This window comes from Chinchilla lanigera, unplaced genomic scaffold, assembly GCF_000276665.1.
Source record: "Chinchilla lanigera isolate Chin_1 unplaced genomic scaffold, ChiLan1.0 scaffold00020, whole genome shotgun sequence".
NCBI lineage: Eukaryota > Metazoa > Chordata > Mammalia > Rodentia > Chinchillidae > Chinchilla > Chinchilla lanigera.
The window spans coordinates 22042057-22057317 of NW_004955421.1; the positions used below are offsets into that span (position 1 = coordinate 22042057).

The window sequence follows — 15261 nt, forward strand, 5'->3', positions numbered from 1 at the left end:
GTCCAGTGGGCGGGCCTTAGGACTGGTGAACGGGGCACAGGGTCTGTGTTTGTGCCTCAAGGGCGGGGGCGAGGCTGCGCAGGGTGGGCGGGGCTCCCTGACAAGTTGGAGACGGTGGATGTCAACTTTTCCCCGCCTTCCTCCCCTTGTCCTTATGCTTTTCCATTACGTAATCGAATGCCCTATAAAAACATACCTATACCTAACATGGTTGTTGTTTTCCGTCTAATTTATATTAAAAATAGGAATATATACTGTATCCTACAGCCTCTCACTAGAAATGAGTTACGCACATGCTGAAAACAATACACAGGTTCACTCTTTAAAATTTATGTATTATGTCAGTGTATACATAACAAAACTATATATGCCCAGTTTTGCTACCAGAGTAATGCTAGCTTCTGGGCAAGAGTTTGGCAGTACTGGTTCCCTTTCAGTTTTATGGAAGAGTTTAAGGAATATTGACATTAGACCTTTCCTGAAATTCTTGTAGAATTCTGTAGTTAATCTATCAGGTCCTGGGCTTTCCTTGGTAGAGTTCTCATTACTGTCACTATTTCATTGCCATTATTGGTCTGTTCAGGTTTTTAATATCTTCTTTCAGTTTTAGTAATTTATGTTTGTCTGGGAATTTCTCCATTACTTCTAGGTTCTCCAGTTTCTTAGAATACAAGTTTTTAAAATAGTTTCTTATAATCCTTAGGATTTCAGCCATGTTCATTGTGAATTCACTTCTTTCATTTCTAACTGCATTGATAGGGGTTCTTCCTTATTCTTTTGGTAAGTTTTGACTAGGGTTTATCAATCAGGTTCATCCTTTTAAAAAGCCTGTTCTGAGTCATTGACACTATGCATAGTTCTACTTTTTCTAATTTTTATTTTCATTGGTTTATACTTGCAGTACATAATGATTACATTCTTCATGGGGATTGGTACATGTACATAATAATTCTTAATTCTTTTTTTCATTCATTTCTTTCCCCTTTGTCCCCACCCACCATTTCTGGTCCCCTTCCCTTTCACAAAAGTTATCTCTGTGTTTCCTATTACTTTTTTTTTTTTTTTTAGTGCTCTTCGATTTTTTTTTTAGTAGTTTGGTTATCTTGTGTAAAGGAAATCATGTAATATTTAAGCTTATGTATCTAATTTGTTTCACTTAATATTATGGTCTCAAGGTACATCCCTTTTCCTAAAAATAACTCAAATTTATCCTTCTTTATGGAAAGGTAATAGTACATTGTGTGTAAATACACATTTCCTTTATCCATTGATCTGTTGATGGACATATAGGACACTTCCAAGATTTAGCGATTATGATTTTATTTTATTTATTTATTTATTTATTTTACTTTTTGAAACAGGGTCTTGCTCTGTAGTACAGGCTACCTTGAACTCACTATGTAGCCCAGGCTGGCCTTGAAGTTACAGCAGTCCTCCTACCTCAGCCTCTTGAGCGCTGAGATTACAGGTATGCGCCAACACTTGGGGCTAAGGATTATGACACCCGGGGCTAGGGATTATGTTTTGTACTGTTACAAATGTGGGTATGAATGTATCACTGTAATAGGATGTCTCTAACTCTTTCAGGAAGATACCTATGAGAGGATTAGCTGGGTCATGTGGAATTCTGTTCTGGGGATTTTGAGGAATCTCAATACTGATTTCTATAATGTTTGTACTAATTTACATTCTCATCAAAAATGGAGAAAGGTTCCTCTTCCCCCATAGCCTCACCAGCATTTGTTATTCGATGATAGTCATTATTCTGATGTAAGTTGCAATCTTGTTATTGTTTTAATAGTAGTAATTTGGACTTGATTGTAATTTCATCTTTTTCATTTCTTATTTTTTTTATTTTAAAAATAAAAGGAGGAAAACATTAACAGGCAGACAACCTTTTACAAAATAGCAAAAGAACAGTACAGACAATACAGAGTTACAAACAAAGTGGCAGGAAATTAACAATGCTTGTTGTATTACATATTGATATCTTCAAAGTGGTTTCTCATGAAAACAAATACAGACATGCAATATTGATCAATCAAGGACTCATTAACAGTTTCTTTCAGCAAAGAAACAGAATGTATGACAACACGTGGCTTCAAGTTACATGACAAAGCTACAGTGATAAAAATGGCATGTTACTAGAACAATAATAGCCACGTGGCTCAATCAAAAAGAGTAGAGGATGCAGAAACAACCCCAAGCACATTCAGCTACTTGATCTTTGGCAAAGGGGCTAAAACCATGTTGGAGGAAAGATAGTCTCTTTGGTAAATGATGCTGGGGTAACTGGCAGAAGATTGAAGCTACACTCATCTCTCATCATGTACTAAACTAAAATAAAAATCGACTACAGATCTAAATATTAAAATAGAAAACACTTAAGACGTTTTGCTCCTGTTGCCCTGGATTGCTTTTGCTACTCTGGGTCTTTTCTGGTTCCATATGAGTTTTAACGTTGTTTAGTGTAGTGCAGAGTTATGGCCATTTTGGTCATATTTGTTCTGCCTGTCCAGGAACAGGGAATATCTTTGCATTTTATGATGCCTTGTTTGATCTCCTTTTCCGCAGTGTTATAGTTTTCATTCTAGAAGTCAAGACGTTGGAAAATAAAGTAGACAAAACTCTTGAAGACAAAGTTGTTTGCAAGGTTTTTCTTTTTTCTTTTGTTTTTTGAGATGGTCTTGATCTGTAGTCCAGGCTGGCCTTGAACTCACAGCAATCCTCCTGCCTCAGCCTCCCAAGTGCTGGGATTACAGGTGTGTGCTATCATGCCCAGCTGTTTGCAAGGACTTTAAAAAGAAAACCACAATTGCACAAGTAGCATAAAGAATCGAGTGGGATCATACTGAATGACATAATGGGAAACAATTTTTGCCAGCTATTCCTCAGAGAGAGGACAAACATCTACAAAATATAAAGAACTGAAAAAAGCTTAGACCTCCCCCCAAATACATAAAAAAGATTCAACATCTAACCATTAGAGAAATAGAAGACAGTAGAACCACTATGTTTACTATCCTGTATGTACATACATAGAAAATTTCTCCTTCTTTCCCTTCTCTTTTCCCATATCTCAGTTGCCCTTTACCCTTGAGCGTTTTCCTCTCATTTCACAATGTGTGTCATACCTCCGAGTTAATATTAGCTCTTTCAGGTTTTACACTAGTGAGACAATGCAATGCTTCCACATGTAGGTCTGATTTATTTCACTTATGAGTATGGTCTCTAGTTGTGACCATTTACTTATAAAAGCCTCGAGTTTATCTTTATAGCTGAGTAATATTCCATTATATAAAAGTACCACAATTTTCTTATCCAATCCTCAGTGGGTGGACATTTGGATTGCTTCCACATTTTAGCAATTACAAATTGTGCTGCTATGAACGTAGGTGCACATATATCGCTGTGACTTGATGTTTTTAGATCTTCTGGGAAAATACCCAGAAGGGGAATAGCTGGGTGGAATGGGACCTCTAGACCTAGTTTTCTGAGGACTCTCCAAACTGATTTCCACAGTGGTTTCACCAGTCTGCATTCCCACCAGCAGTGGAGAAGAGTTCCTATTTCTCCACAGCCTCGCCAGCATTTGTTATTGGTTGATTTCTTAATGCTAGCCATTCTTACTGGGGTGAGGTGGAATCTCAGTGTTGTTTTAATTTGCATTTCTCAAATGGCTAATGATGTTGAACATTTTCTCATGTGTTTATTTGCCATTTGTATTTCATTATCTGAGATTTATTCATTATTCATCTGAACTGCCCATTTTTGGATTGGGTCTTTGAATTTGGAGGGGCTGATTTTTTTAATTCTTTATATGTTCTAGATAAAAGCCCTTTGTCTGAGGGACAGTCAGCTAAAATTTTTTCCACGTTTGTGGGTTTTCTTTTTATTCTGCTGGTGATTTCTTTAGATGTGCAGAAACTTTTCAGAAGGATGAGATCCAAGTTTTCATTTCCAATTGCATTCTTTTGTGTTTTTGCTTTTTTCATAAGATTGGCTGTCAGTTTTGTTTATTCTTTGGCAAAATCAGCTCCTCAATTTATTGATTCTTTGTATTATTTGTCTCAATTTCCTAAATTTCTACCTTGATCCCTATACTATTGTTTCTTGTACTACTTTGGATTTGCATCGTTAATGTTTTTGTAGGATCTTCAGATGTATGGTCAGGTTATTTTTTTGGTCTCACTCTGTCTTTCTGATATGGTCATGCACAGCTGTAAAACTTTCTCTTAAAATCATTTTCATTGCGTCCCATAAATTTTGGTATGTTGTACTGCTACTATCATTTGATTCTATGAGCTAATTTCCTTGTTTCTTTGTGACACATTGATTATGCAAGTTTAATTTTTGTGAGTTTACATAATTTCTGTAGTTTCTTTGCCATTGATTTCTAGCTTCACTGTGCTATGATCTGGTAATATATAAGGGATAATTCTGATTCTTTTACATTTACTTAAATATGCCTATTTTGGAGAAAGTTTCACATACTGGTGAGAAGAATGTATATTCTGTTGTCATTGGTTGATCACTCTGTAGATGTGTAAGTCCATTTGTTCAAAGGTGTAACTCAACTCTGCTGTTTCCTTGTTAATATGTTTTCCATTTGTATTTGTGACAGTGGACTTTTGAATTCCCCTACTTAAATTGTGCTGGTGTTTATCTGATCTTTTCTATCCCGTCGTGTTTGTTTTATGAACTTTGGTACACCGGTGTTTGCTGCATATATGGTTATAATTGTTAACTCTCCCTGTGGAGTTGTCCCCAAAACCAGTGTATGGTGACTTTCTTTGTGTCTAATCAGTTTTGTCTTGAAGTCCACTTTGTCTGAAAACAGAGTAGCTACACCTGCTTGTTTTTGTGTCCTGTTGCACAGAATATTGTTTTCCATTCTTAGATCTTTAGTCTGTGAATTTCTTTTCAGACTAAATGTGTTCTTTCTATACAGCATGTCACTGTGCTTTGTTTCTTGATCCATTCTGCCAGTCTATGCCTTTTAATTGGGGAATTGAGACCATTCACATTGGGTTATTACTGAAAGATGATGTATTCTTGTTATAGCATTAGCTTGCTCTTGCTAATTTACTTTTTGTTTCCCCTTTGCGTAATTGCACACCCTGCCTGATGTAGTCAGGCAGGGTGTGCAATTAAACATTCAATTAAGTCATTCTATGAGACTTTCTGAGATTATTGGCTTCATTATTTCTTTGTAAGATATCCTTGACTAATTTTATAGTGCTAGTTTATTGATCAATATCTTGTTTACTTTTCTGTCCTTGCTGAGACAAAATACCTGACACCCCAAATTAAGAAAGGAAAGGTTTATTTAGCTCACAGTTTGTGGAGGTTTCAGTCCATACTCAGCTGGCTCTGAGGCAGAGTGGCACATGGCACAGGGCAACCTTTCATGGCGCCAAGGCCGGGGGGCGGGGGTGGACAGCAAAGAGCAGCAAACAGTCTCTTTCTCTCTGACATATGCAAACTATCCACCCCAGGGCGGGTGTAGCACACCCATAATCCTAGCATTGGATAATGGATGAATCATAAACTCTAAAAGCCTGCCCCATGACTACATGAGGCTTTGGGGGAACATCCAGACACAAACCATAACAATCATCAATGTTTTTAAGGTGTTCATTTTATTATCAAGAAAATACCTTATTTCTCCATCATTTTTTTTTTTTTTAGTGCCCAAGCTGGGCTCCATTTCTTTTTATTATTTTAATAGTACATGTTTGCAGTACATGATGTTGCATCATCTTAGGCATGGGTACATGGACATAATACAGCTTGATTTTTTTTTTTTTTTTGGTTTTTCTCCGGTACCGGGAACCGAACTCACGACCTTGCACTTGCCAGGCAGGTGCTTTGCCACTGAGCTAAATCCCCAGCCCCCGCTTGATTGTTTTTTAGTCATCTTCCCCTTCCCACCTACTTTCCTCCCTGCATCTCCATATCTTCTTTTCTTGTTTTCATTCTTGTTGTTACTGCAATTCTTAGCTTATGTTTATGATGTAGAGTTTAGATTCATTGAGGTTATTATGTTCTGTACATGGTATATCTTAATTCTACTTTCTTCCTTTTCCTCTTCCCCTCCCCCCTTGTACTCATCTGGACTCCTTCCCATTTATAAGAGATCTAGTCCCTTGTTTTCGTTTATTCTTCCATTATTATTGTCTTTGTACTTTGCCTTATTCAAATAAGAGATACCATATGGTGTTTGTTTGTGTAATTGATTTATTTCATTCAGCATTATGTTTTCCTATAAATTTCTTGAATTTATTCTTTTTTATAGCCAAGTCATATTCCATTATATGTAGATACCAAATTTTCCTTTTCCCTTCATCTGTTGATGGGTATACCAGCTGCTTTCAGGATTTAGTTATTCAGCGTTGTGCTGCTATAAATAGTGGTAAGTATGTATCACTGTAGTATAATGTCTTTAGCTATACCTAGAAGGGGTATATTTGGGTCACATGGAATTTGTAATTTTAGTTTTTGAGAAATCTTAATCCTGATTTCCTTATTGGTTGTGCTAGTTTGCATTCCCACCAACAATGCAGGAGGGTATTTTTTCAGCACAGTCACACCAGCATCTTTTATTCTTTGACTTCCTGATAATTGCCATTCTTCCTGGAGCAAGTAGAATTTTAGTATTGTTTTAATTTTTATTTCTCTAATTGCCAGGGATGTTGAACATTTTTTCTTATATTTCTTGACCATAAGCACACTGAGTTTATTTCACTTGCCTATTTCTTGATTGGGTCTTTTATTTTAAGTGGTCTCCTTTTTTTGAGTTCTTTATATATTCTAGATGTTTGTTCTCTGTCTGAGGAATAGCTGGTAAATTTTTTTTTATCATTGTATAGGTTGTCTCTTCACTCTACTAACTGAGTCCTTGCTGTGCAGAAGCTTTTTAATTTTGTGTAATCCCATCTGTTGGTTCTTGTTATCATTTACTGTGCAATTGGCATTTTGTTGAACAACCTCTTTCCTGAACTTCAAGTGTTTTACTCATTTTGCCTTCCACTAGGTTCAGTGTTTGTATTTTAGTATTTAGATCCTTGATCCATTTTTTTATTCATTTTGATTTTAGTTTAGTACATGGCGAAAGGTATGGGTCCTGCTTCAGTCATATGCCAACAACTAATCCATTTTTCCCAGCACTATTTGTTGAATAAACTATCTTTCCTCTGTGTTATATTTTTGGCCCATTTGTCAAAGATCAAGTAGCTGTATGTTTCTGGAGATGTTTTTGAATCCTCCGTTATGTTCCATTCCATTGGTCCCTGTGTGTGTGTTTGTGCCAGTACGATGACATTTTTATCACTGTCGCTTTGTAGTATGGTTTGAAGTCTGATGATGTGATGCTTCCTGCCCTATGTTATCTCTGTGTATTACATTTTTTATTTTTTTTAAAAAATATTTTGCTTAGGACATGCTGTCTTTAATTAGAAATGCTTTATTCAAAGGTTATACTGTTAATATGTATGATAAATTTGTAATAAAGCATAACTTTTACATTATTATAAAATTATACTATCCTGCCTATGGGTAACCAATAGTTTTAAAACTCATGTTATTAACTCATTAACATCCAAAATTGTGTCATATATAAATAAGCACTATACATCTAGAAAACAACATGTAACAAATTTGGGGCAGAAAATCCACAAAATGTTTTGTTTTGAACCTTTCAAGGCTTCTCTAGTAAGAACTAAGTCATTTCTTTAAAAAAATATTTTTAAGTACTCAATTTAAGCAAAAATGAAACAGTAAAATACTAGGATTTTTCTGCTACAGAGATGCAAAGAAGCCTTTTACCATCTCTTATATCTGTTACCAAACAGATCTATTAACAGCAGGTAAGTCATAGCTATTATTTCATAATAAAAGCTGTTTTTTAAAAAATCTGTTAATAGATTATGAAATAAGTTGTGCTTTTATAAATTATTAACTTTAGTAATACTGCATGATGTATCCAAGAATAGATTCCCAGTTCTTGTGTATGGCAAGCAAAGAATTCCAAGTGTACAATCAATAGTAGAACAAAAAGCAGCTACATTTATTAAAGATAACAGGAAGGTATGCTGAGGGCAAGTCTGCACCAACAGAAGCGAAAGGTGGCATGACCAGAAAAGTGATGTTGGGATGACAGGAAAACAAGCACACAGATAAATAAGACTTGCAGATTTTCAAAGATGTGTATCCCAACCTGTGTCTCTGGATAAAATTGACAGAAATGATTAACAGGGTACAGAGGCATCTCAGGGACTCCATAATACATATGTCTGTTCCAGAATTCACTCTGATTAAATCATATGCATGAGATACAGTGCCTGTTGGTGACCTTTCCCATGGCACCAGTTATCAGGGACCCTTACAATGAGTGAGTCCCCAATCTCCTGCCTGGAGTTACCTACAGTTATGGTGATAAAGAAAATGAAGAAGAAACAAGAATTATACAGAGAGACCTAGAATAGTAAAAGCAATTCTGGACAACAAAGGCAAGGCAGGGGGCATCACAGTCCCTGACTTGAAATTATTCTACAAACCTACTATAATAAAATCTGCATGATACTGGCAAAGAAACAGACCTGAGGATCAGTGGAACAGATTAGAAGATACAAAAACAACTCCAAGCAAACTCAGCCACTTTATCTTTGACAAAGGGGCCAAATATGTTCACTGGAAAAAAGATAGCCTCTTTAATAAATGGTGCTGGAAAAACTGGCTTTCCACTTGCCAAATACTAAAACTAGGCCCATGTCCATCACTGTACACCAAACTAAAATCCAAATGGATCGAAGATCTAAACTTAAAAACAGAAACACTAAATCAGTTGGAAGAGAAAGTAGGTAGAAATCTTTATGACATATGCATAGACAGAGAGTTTATGAACAAAACCCAGACCACATGGAAAATAATTCAAACAGTCAACAACTGGGATCTCATCTTATTAAAAAGCTTTTGCATATCAAAAGAAATCACCAACAGAGTTAAAAGACAACCCACACAGTGGGGAAAAAATTTTAGCCAGTTGTCCCTCAGATGAAGGACTTCTGTTCAGAACATATAAAGAATTGAAAAAACTCAGACCCCCTCGCAAATTCAAAGACCCAATCCAGAAATGGGCATCTTGAGGTGAATACATACTTCTGAGATGAAGAAATAAAAATAGCAAATAAATATATTAAAAAATGTTCAACATCACTGGTCATTCAAGAAATACAAATTAAAACAACACTGAGATTCCATCTCACCCCAGAAAGAATGGCTATAATCAAGAAATCAATCAATTACAAATGCTGGAGGGACTGTAGGGGGAAAAAGGAACCCTTTTCCCTGTTGGTGAGAATGCAGACCGGTATAGCCACTGTGGAAATTGGTATGGAGATTCCTCAAAAAGCTAGGATTAGAGGTCCTGTGTGACCCAGCTATTCCTTTTCTGGGTATCTTCCCAAAAGAATTAAAAACATCATACCACAGCAATATGTGTGTACCCACCTTTATAGCAGCACAATTTGTAATAGCTAAATCTTGGAAACAACCCAGTTTCCCATCAACCAAGGAATGCATAAAAAAGATGTGGTATTTTTATACAATGGAGTACTACTCAGCCATAAAGAAGGATAAACTTGAAACTTTTGTAGGTAAACGGATGCACTTGTGACCATACTTATGGGGGCTGGGGATTTAGCTCAGTGGCACAGCGTCTGCCTGGCAAGCACAAGGTCGTGAGTTCGATCTCCGGTACCAGGAAAAAAAAAAAAAAGAGAGACCATACTTATAAGTGAAATAAGTCAGACTCTCATGTGTAAACATCATATTGTCTCCCTGGTGTGAGAAACTGAAAGAATAAATGAGATCTAAAATGTACAATATTTATTGTGAAATAGGAAGAAATTGTTCAAAAGGAAAAAGGAACTAGGAGGAAGGAAAGGGAAATGGACAGAGGGAGAAAAGGGAAATAAAACCAACTCAATTATACTAACAGTGTCTCTTAGTTCATTGAAAAGAAAGGCTTGTACAAATGTCAATTGGAGAAAATTTTAATACCTGTATCTTATACCCTGAATAGTTACTTTAAAGATAACAATATGCAGTATATTAACTATTGCTATTCTTTTATTATTTTGTTATAAAATTTTGTTTTACCTTTCTTACATAAAATAATGAAAATAATGAAACAAACAAAAAAGAATTATAAGAAAATAGAGTTCTGGGATGATCAGTTTTCTCTATGAACAAAGACCAAGAATCTCCAGCTAGCCACTATTTTCTTAGCCAGTGCGATGGGAGGAGTATGGTGCTTTTCCTGGAGCTCCAAGAGTAGAAGTAGTGGTTGAATGGGCGAGTTTAACATCATAAGTTAAACAAGTTAACTAGTTCCCCCACCTGGTGACTAGTTTTTTCTGTATTGTCCTCAGCGGACTTCCTCCTGCTTTGTGAACTGCACAGCCTCATTGACTATCAAGACCTCAGTGGAGACTGAGAGGAAGCAGGAGGGCCTCCGACAGATACTGTCAGTTTATAGTTCGTGGTCCCCAACAAGTGCCTATGTCTCAACTTTTAGCAAGGCTTAAGAGCGGGGGAACATTAATGATAATCTGGCCACAAAATCTGTGGCCTAGAGCTCTAGAGATTTTCTATGTCTTTATTATTTTTATTTCTGCCTCTCTTAATGACAATAAAAGGAGGAATGACCCTGGAGTTATTGTGCAAGTTTAGATGGATAGAGAGGAGTGATCTTTCAGCCCCAATTGTGTGACTTGTACTATTAGGATATCTTAAAATGATGAGCACATACAACCCTCAGTCACTTTAGACTTACTTTTTAAAGTTTATTTTTATCTGGTTAACCTATAGCTTGACAGTTGGCTCCATTTTCAGATACTTATTGTCAGGTTAGAGTGGTTATTCTGGAACTTACTAAAAGGATCAGTTTTTTTAGCTTATGTCAGTATTATACAGGTACATATACCAACAGTCTATGAAATACATTTAATAGCCTCAAATACATTTTTATTTATAAATTTTAAGAATCAAAGAATGTACAAAATTATGCTTCTAACATATCTTTAGTATTTTAATTGTATATAATTTAGATGTTTTGGGCCGGGAATGTAGCTCAGCGGCACAGCACCTGCTTGGCAAGTGAGAGGTCATGAGTTCAATTCCCAGTACCAAAAGAAAAAAAAAAAAAAAAGGAAAGAAAAATGAGATGTTTTACTTATATGTTTATTTAATTTTCAGTAATTGCATCTACGTAGACCACAAGATGTAAAACATCTGAGAAACACAAGTTAATGTCTCAAGACAGTTTTTTAATGAAGAAAAAATTCAAACTTTGTCAATACATGGGAATTGCATCTGCATGCACTACAACATAACGCTATTTAAAAATCCAAGGGTTTTCTGGGGATTTTGATCTTGAATATTTACATTGACCTCTGTGGATAATTTTTAACCAAATTTTCACGTAACCAAAGGCAAACTCCTCTGGTAATAAAGAAGCCTGTGAGTGAATCCACTTGGAAGACTGTAAGAGGACATTTACTAATCATGGGCATTCAAAGTGGCAAACCTGTAAAATCCAGTGATACAAGACCTCCAAATGATATAAGGGAAATATTATAACTCCCAGCTTACCAGATGTCAGATGTACCAAGTTTGTGTTCCCCAGAATCAAAGAATAAATTCTGAGAAACAATGGAGGTTAAGAGTAGGAAAACTTTATTGGGAGATATAGCTCCTGAGAAATAGGAGGAGGCCCAAGTGGGTTGCCAATGAGTGTACTTTTCAAAGGATGTTTTATAGAGCAAAAGCATGAGGTAGGTATAAAATCATGAGGTGGGTAGAGTGTGGTATGAAACTTATCAACCGGTGAGATTACAAGTATAACTGGTTAGGTAATGTTGATCCAATGGGGAAGCAAGTCACATAGCAAGTGTACGTGGAAAAACCAAGGACCTTTCTTGGAAGAGGTGAGTCAGAAGGTCTTGGTTACCCACCTTGGTGACTGATATCTATCTAGATTTTATTGGACCAGGTGATATTAATGACAGTACATTGTTTATCCTTTGGCGAGGCATGTAGGCCCTGTCATTCTTCCTTTATCTTGAGGCCTGGCCTTCAGTGAATGTGCCTGCAGCCACAGTTGTAATGTATTCCCATCCTCTGCACTGACTTCCTCAAGGACCTTGCCCTGTGTGACTGCGTATAATATTTCTGTTACTTAACAATGCATGAGGAAACCTGTGGAGACCAAAACCATAGGAAAGACTAGATTTATCTAGGTACAGGCAAGCTGAAGTCAGAGTGATACAAGCAGATATCTGAGGGGAGGCTAAGTATATACAGGGTTTGGGGTTGAGGGGGTCACCCTTAGATTGGGCCTGACATTCCCATCTTTTGTTGTTTAGAGAGAGTAAACCAGGGCTGGGGATTTAGCTCAGCGGCAAAGCGCCTGCCTGGCAAGCGCAAGGTCATGAGTTCAGTTCCCGGTACCAGAGAAAAACCAAAAAAAAAAAAGAGAGAGTAAACCATATAATTCCACTTTGTACTTGGGTTAAAATAGTTCACAGGTTAGAAGCTAGCATGGACTGGTGTTACAGCTTCATTCATAATTTGCAAATCTTCAACTACTCAGTATTCCCCATTTGGTTTAATACTGGAAGGATGGAGGTGTTGCATGGAGCCTGGCAATAGTAGGAAAGATCATGCTTGTGGAATTTAGAAATTAAAGGCTAAAGGGCCCAGCAGGCCTCTGGGTTCAGAGGATACCATCTTGTATGGAGATAGCTGTTTGGGTCTTTTAAGGAAATGATAACAGGCTAGACACGAACTATCTTTCCCGGGATTTTAGGATGCTAGACCCATGGTTCTATCTCTGATAAAATTTCCTTAGGTTTAGCTCTAAATGCATTGTCTATTGGACCTGATACTAATGCTCCCCAAAAAGGAGATGAATATTTTGATGCCAGATAAAGAATTGTCTCTAAATAGGCAGAAATGCCTCTACCTAATGTCGTAGGGCATTCCAGGAAAGTAGGAAAGTAAGTGAAAATTAGTTCCCCAAATATACAGGTTAGAGGCATTGTAAAGCATTTGACCCTAGGATACCATGAACACCAATCACAATACAGGTCTTAGTAGAAAGGGAGCCAGGGTATTTGAGTAAGGTAGATTTACAAGCCCTGCATCCAGTACAAAACCAGTATTTTTACCTGCCACATCAAGTTCCCTGAGGCTCCTGCTGGGGGATATCTACTTTGCTGAGAAGGGCTTTGTGAGATCTTGGGCCCCTTAGTCTTCTCATACAGCCAAAATAGAAGAAGGTGGGCTCTCCTCACTTCAAAGGAGAGGGAAATCTCATTTCCAGTGTCTTCCCACTTTACAATGGGGGCACATCCCAGGTGAAGAAAGGACTCACTTAACTGCATTGTTTTTGTAAGTGTCTAGGCTCTCCACAGTGGTAGTAGCCATGTGATCTCTTATTCTCCACCTTCATATGTGGAGTCTTTGGGATCTCAGGAGGTAGGGTTTTGTTTTCTTCTGCCAAAGGAATAAACCAGCCCTGTTCCTATGCCTGTAGTCATTTACCCTGGGCTTTGGCATTTGCTACTACTTTGTCCCTGTTGCTAAAGACTGCAAAGACCAAGTTTAAAAGTTCACTGATAGGGGCCTGAGGACTTATTATGGCTTATGCCTATATATCACCACCACCACCACCACCACCACCACCACCCCCCCCGTAAAAGCCTTATGTACTCATAGATGGGGCTTTTTTGGAGATGGCTGGATCTAGAGTATGTCAATGTGGATTAAGGGTGTGTGCATATGTATTAAGGGTTTGGTAACTAAATTAATCCACTGATTAGCATAGTTCTTGGTGTGTATAATGGGAAGGCCTACCCTGGGTGTTGGTGGCACCACCCAACAGTTTTCTAGCCTGGATGGGATGAAAGGCAAAGATGTTTGGTGCTTCTTGTCAGCCCTGCTATGGACTGTTTCTCTGCCATGCTGTCCTGCTTTGGGGCTAGCTGTTCATGGACTGAAACCTCTACAAATTTTGAACTAAAATAAACCTTTCCTCCTTTAATTTTGAGTGTTGGATATTTTGTCCTAGCAATGAAAAAGTGTCTAAGACAGAAGCCCATACTCTGCTTCTGAAGTTTTCTGTGACTCTCTAGGGCAGACTCAGTAATAAAATATGTTCCTAATAAAATTTGTTCTTCTTGTGAGTTGTGCTCAATATTAGCATATTTACAGAAGGTTTCAGTTAAGGCCCACAGAAACAAAGCAAAATTTTCTTCACTGTCCTAGGTAATTCCTCTAATCTTTTCATAACTGAGTAGCTTACTCAGCTCATCAATTAAATGAGTAATCATTTCAGCTTCTACAGGGTGTGGTTTTATTTTAGTTGGCCCTATTGGCCCACGGCCATAACAGATTGCACAAGATCCATATAGTCTTGAGTCTTGATGTAGGGCCATAAAAACCTAGACATGTGATTTCTGTCTGATTTTCGATTTCTTGCAAAATAAATCAAGCTGGAGTATTACATTAAAATTTAAAGTCCCCATTGAGCGACCATGTCTCCCCACTTTCTGACTTATACTGACTCCATACTGAGTTGCAGAAAAAAAATAATCTTTTTTGTTCTTAAATCCTCTTCTAAAATGATCCCAATTTTACAAACTATAACCTAAAGGTGGTGTTTCAGGAACAGATACTCAGTAACCCATACTCCAGTAAGGTGCACTGCATGCCTTCAAGATTTCCCTTGTGTAGTTCTGGAAAGAGATAAAGAAAAGAAAAACAGGGGCTGTAAGGTCAGGCCACACGAGCAGCCCGCATCATCCCTGAGCCATGCTACAATAGAGTGTACCCCAGAGTGGTGTTACACCACATACGTGCCACGTTTATCAGTGTTGGAGCTGCCAGGGAGGCAGCTCTGCCCTGTTATCCTGAGTCAGAATTGCCCAAAGGAGCAGCTCTTCTGTTTTCTGTCATGTCCAGAACAAGCATCCTTATTCCTTTATCAGCAGATCAAGAAAGCAGGAAAAGCAAGAAAACTGCTGGGCTTAACTCAAAAACCTACCCCAAAGATTTTTATATGTAGGTATCAGTAACAAACACAAGGAACTCAGAGTTTTAGATGTTTGGAGATGTCATTTAACAACTACAGATCATATATCAGATAAAAGAGACTGTGTTCCTCCCACGTGGTGGGACATGCTGGACTCTTTACTT

General features: G+C 37.4%; 1 protein-coding gene across 3 annotated transcripts in view; it reads left to right on the forward strand.

Moving 5' to 3' along the window:
- The window catches only part of LOC102022087 (zinc finger protein OZF-like), a 51320-nt gene that overhangs the window by 139 nt on the left and 35920 nt on the right, over positions 1–15261 (forward strand). The window contains exon 1 of one of the 3 annotated variants that reach the window (XM_013513781.1): positions 1429–1468. The exons of the other annotated variants lie outside the window; for them this stretch is intronic. The gene's annotated coding sequence lies outside the window, so the exon portion shown is untranslated. Of the gene's footprint in view, positions 1–1428; positions 1469–15261 lie in introns of those variants that run through there. 3 annotated transcript variants of the gene reach the window in all.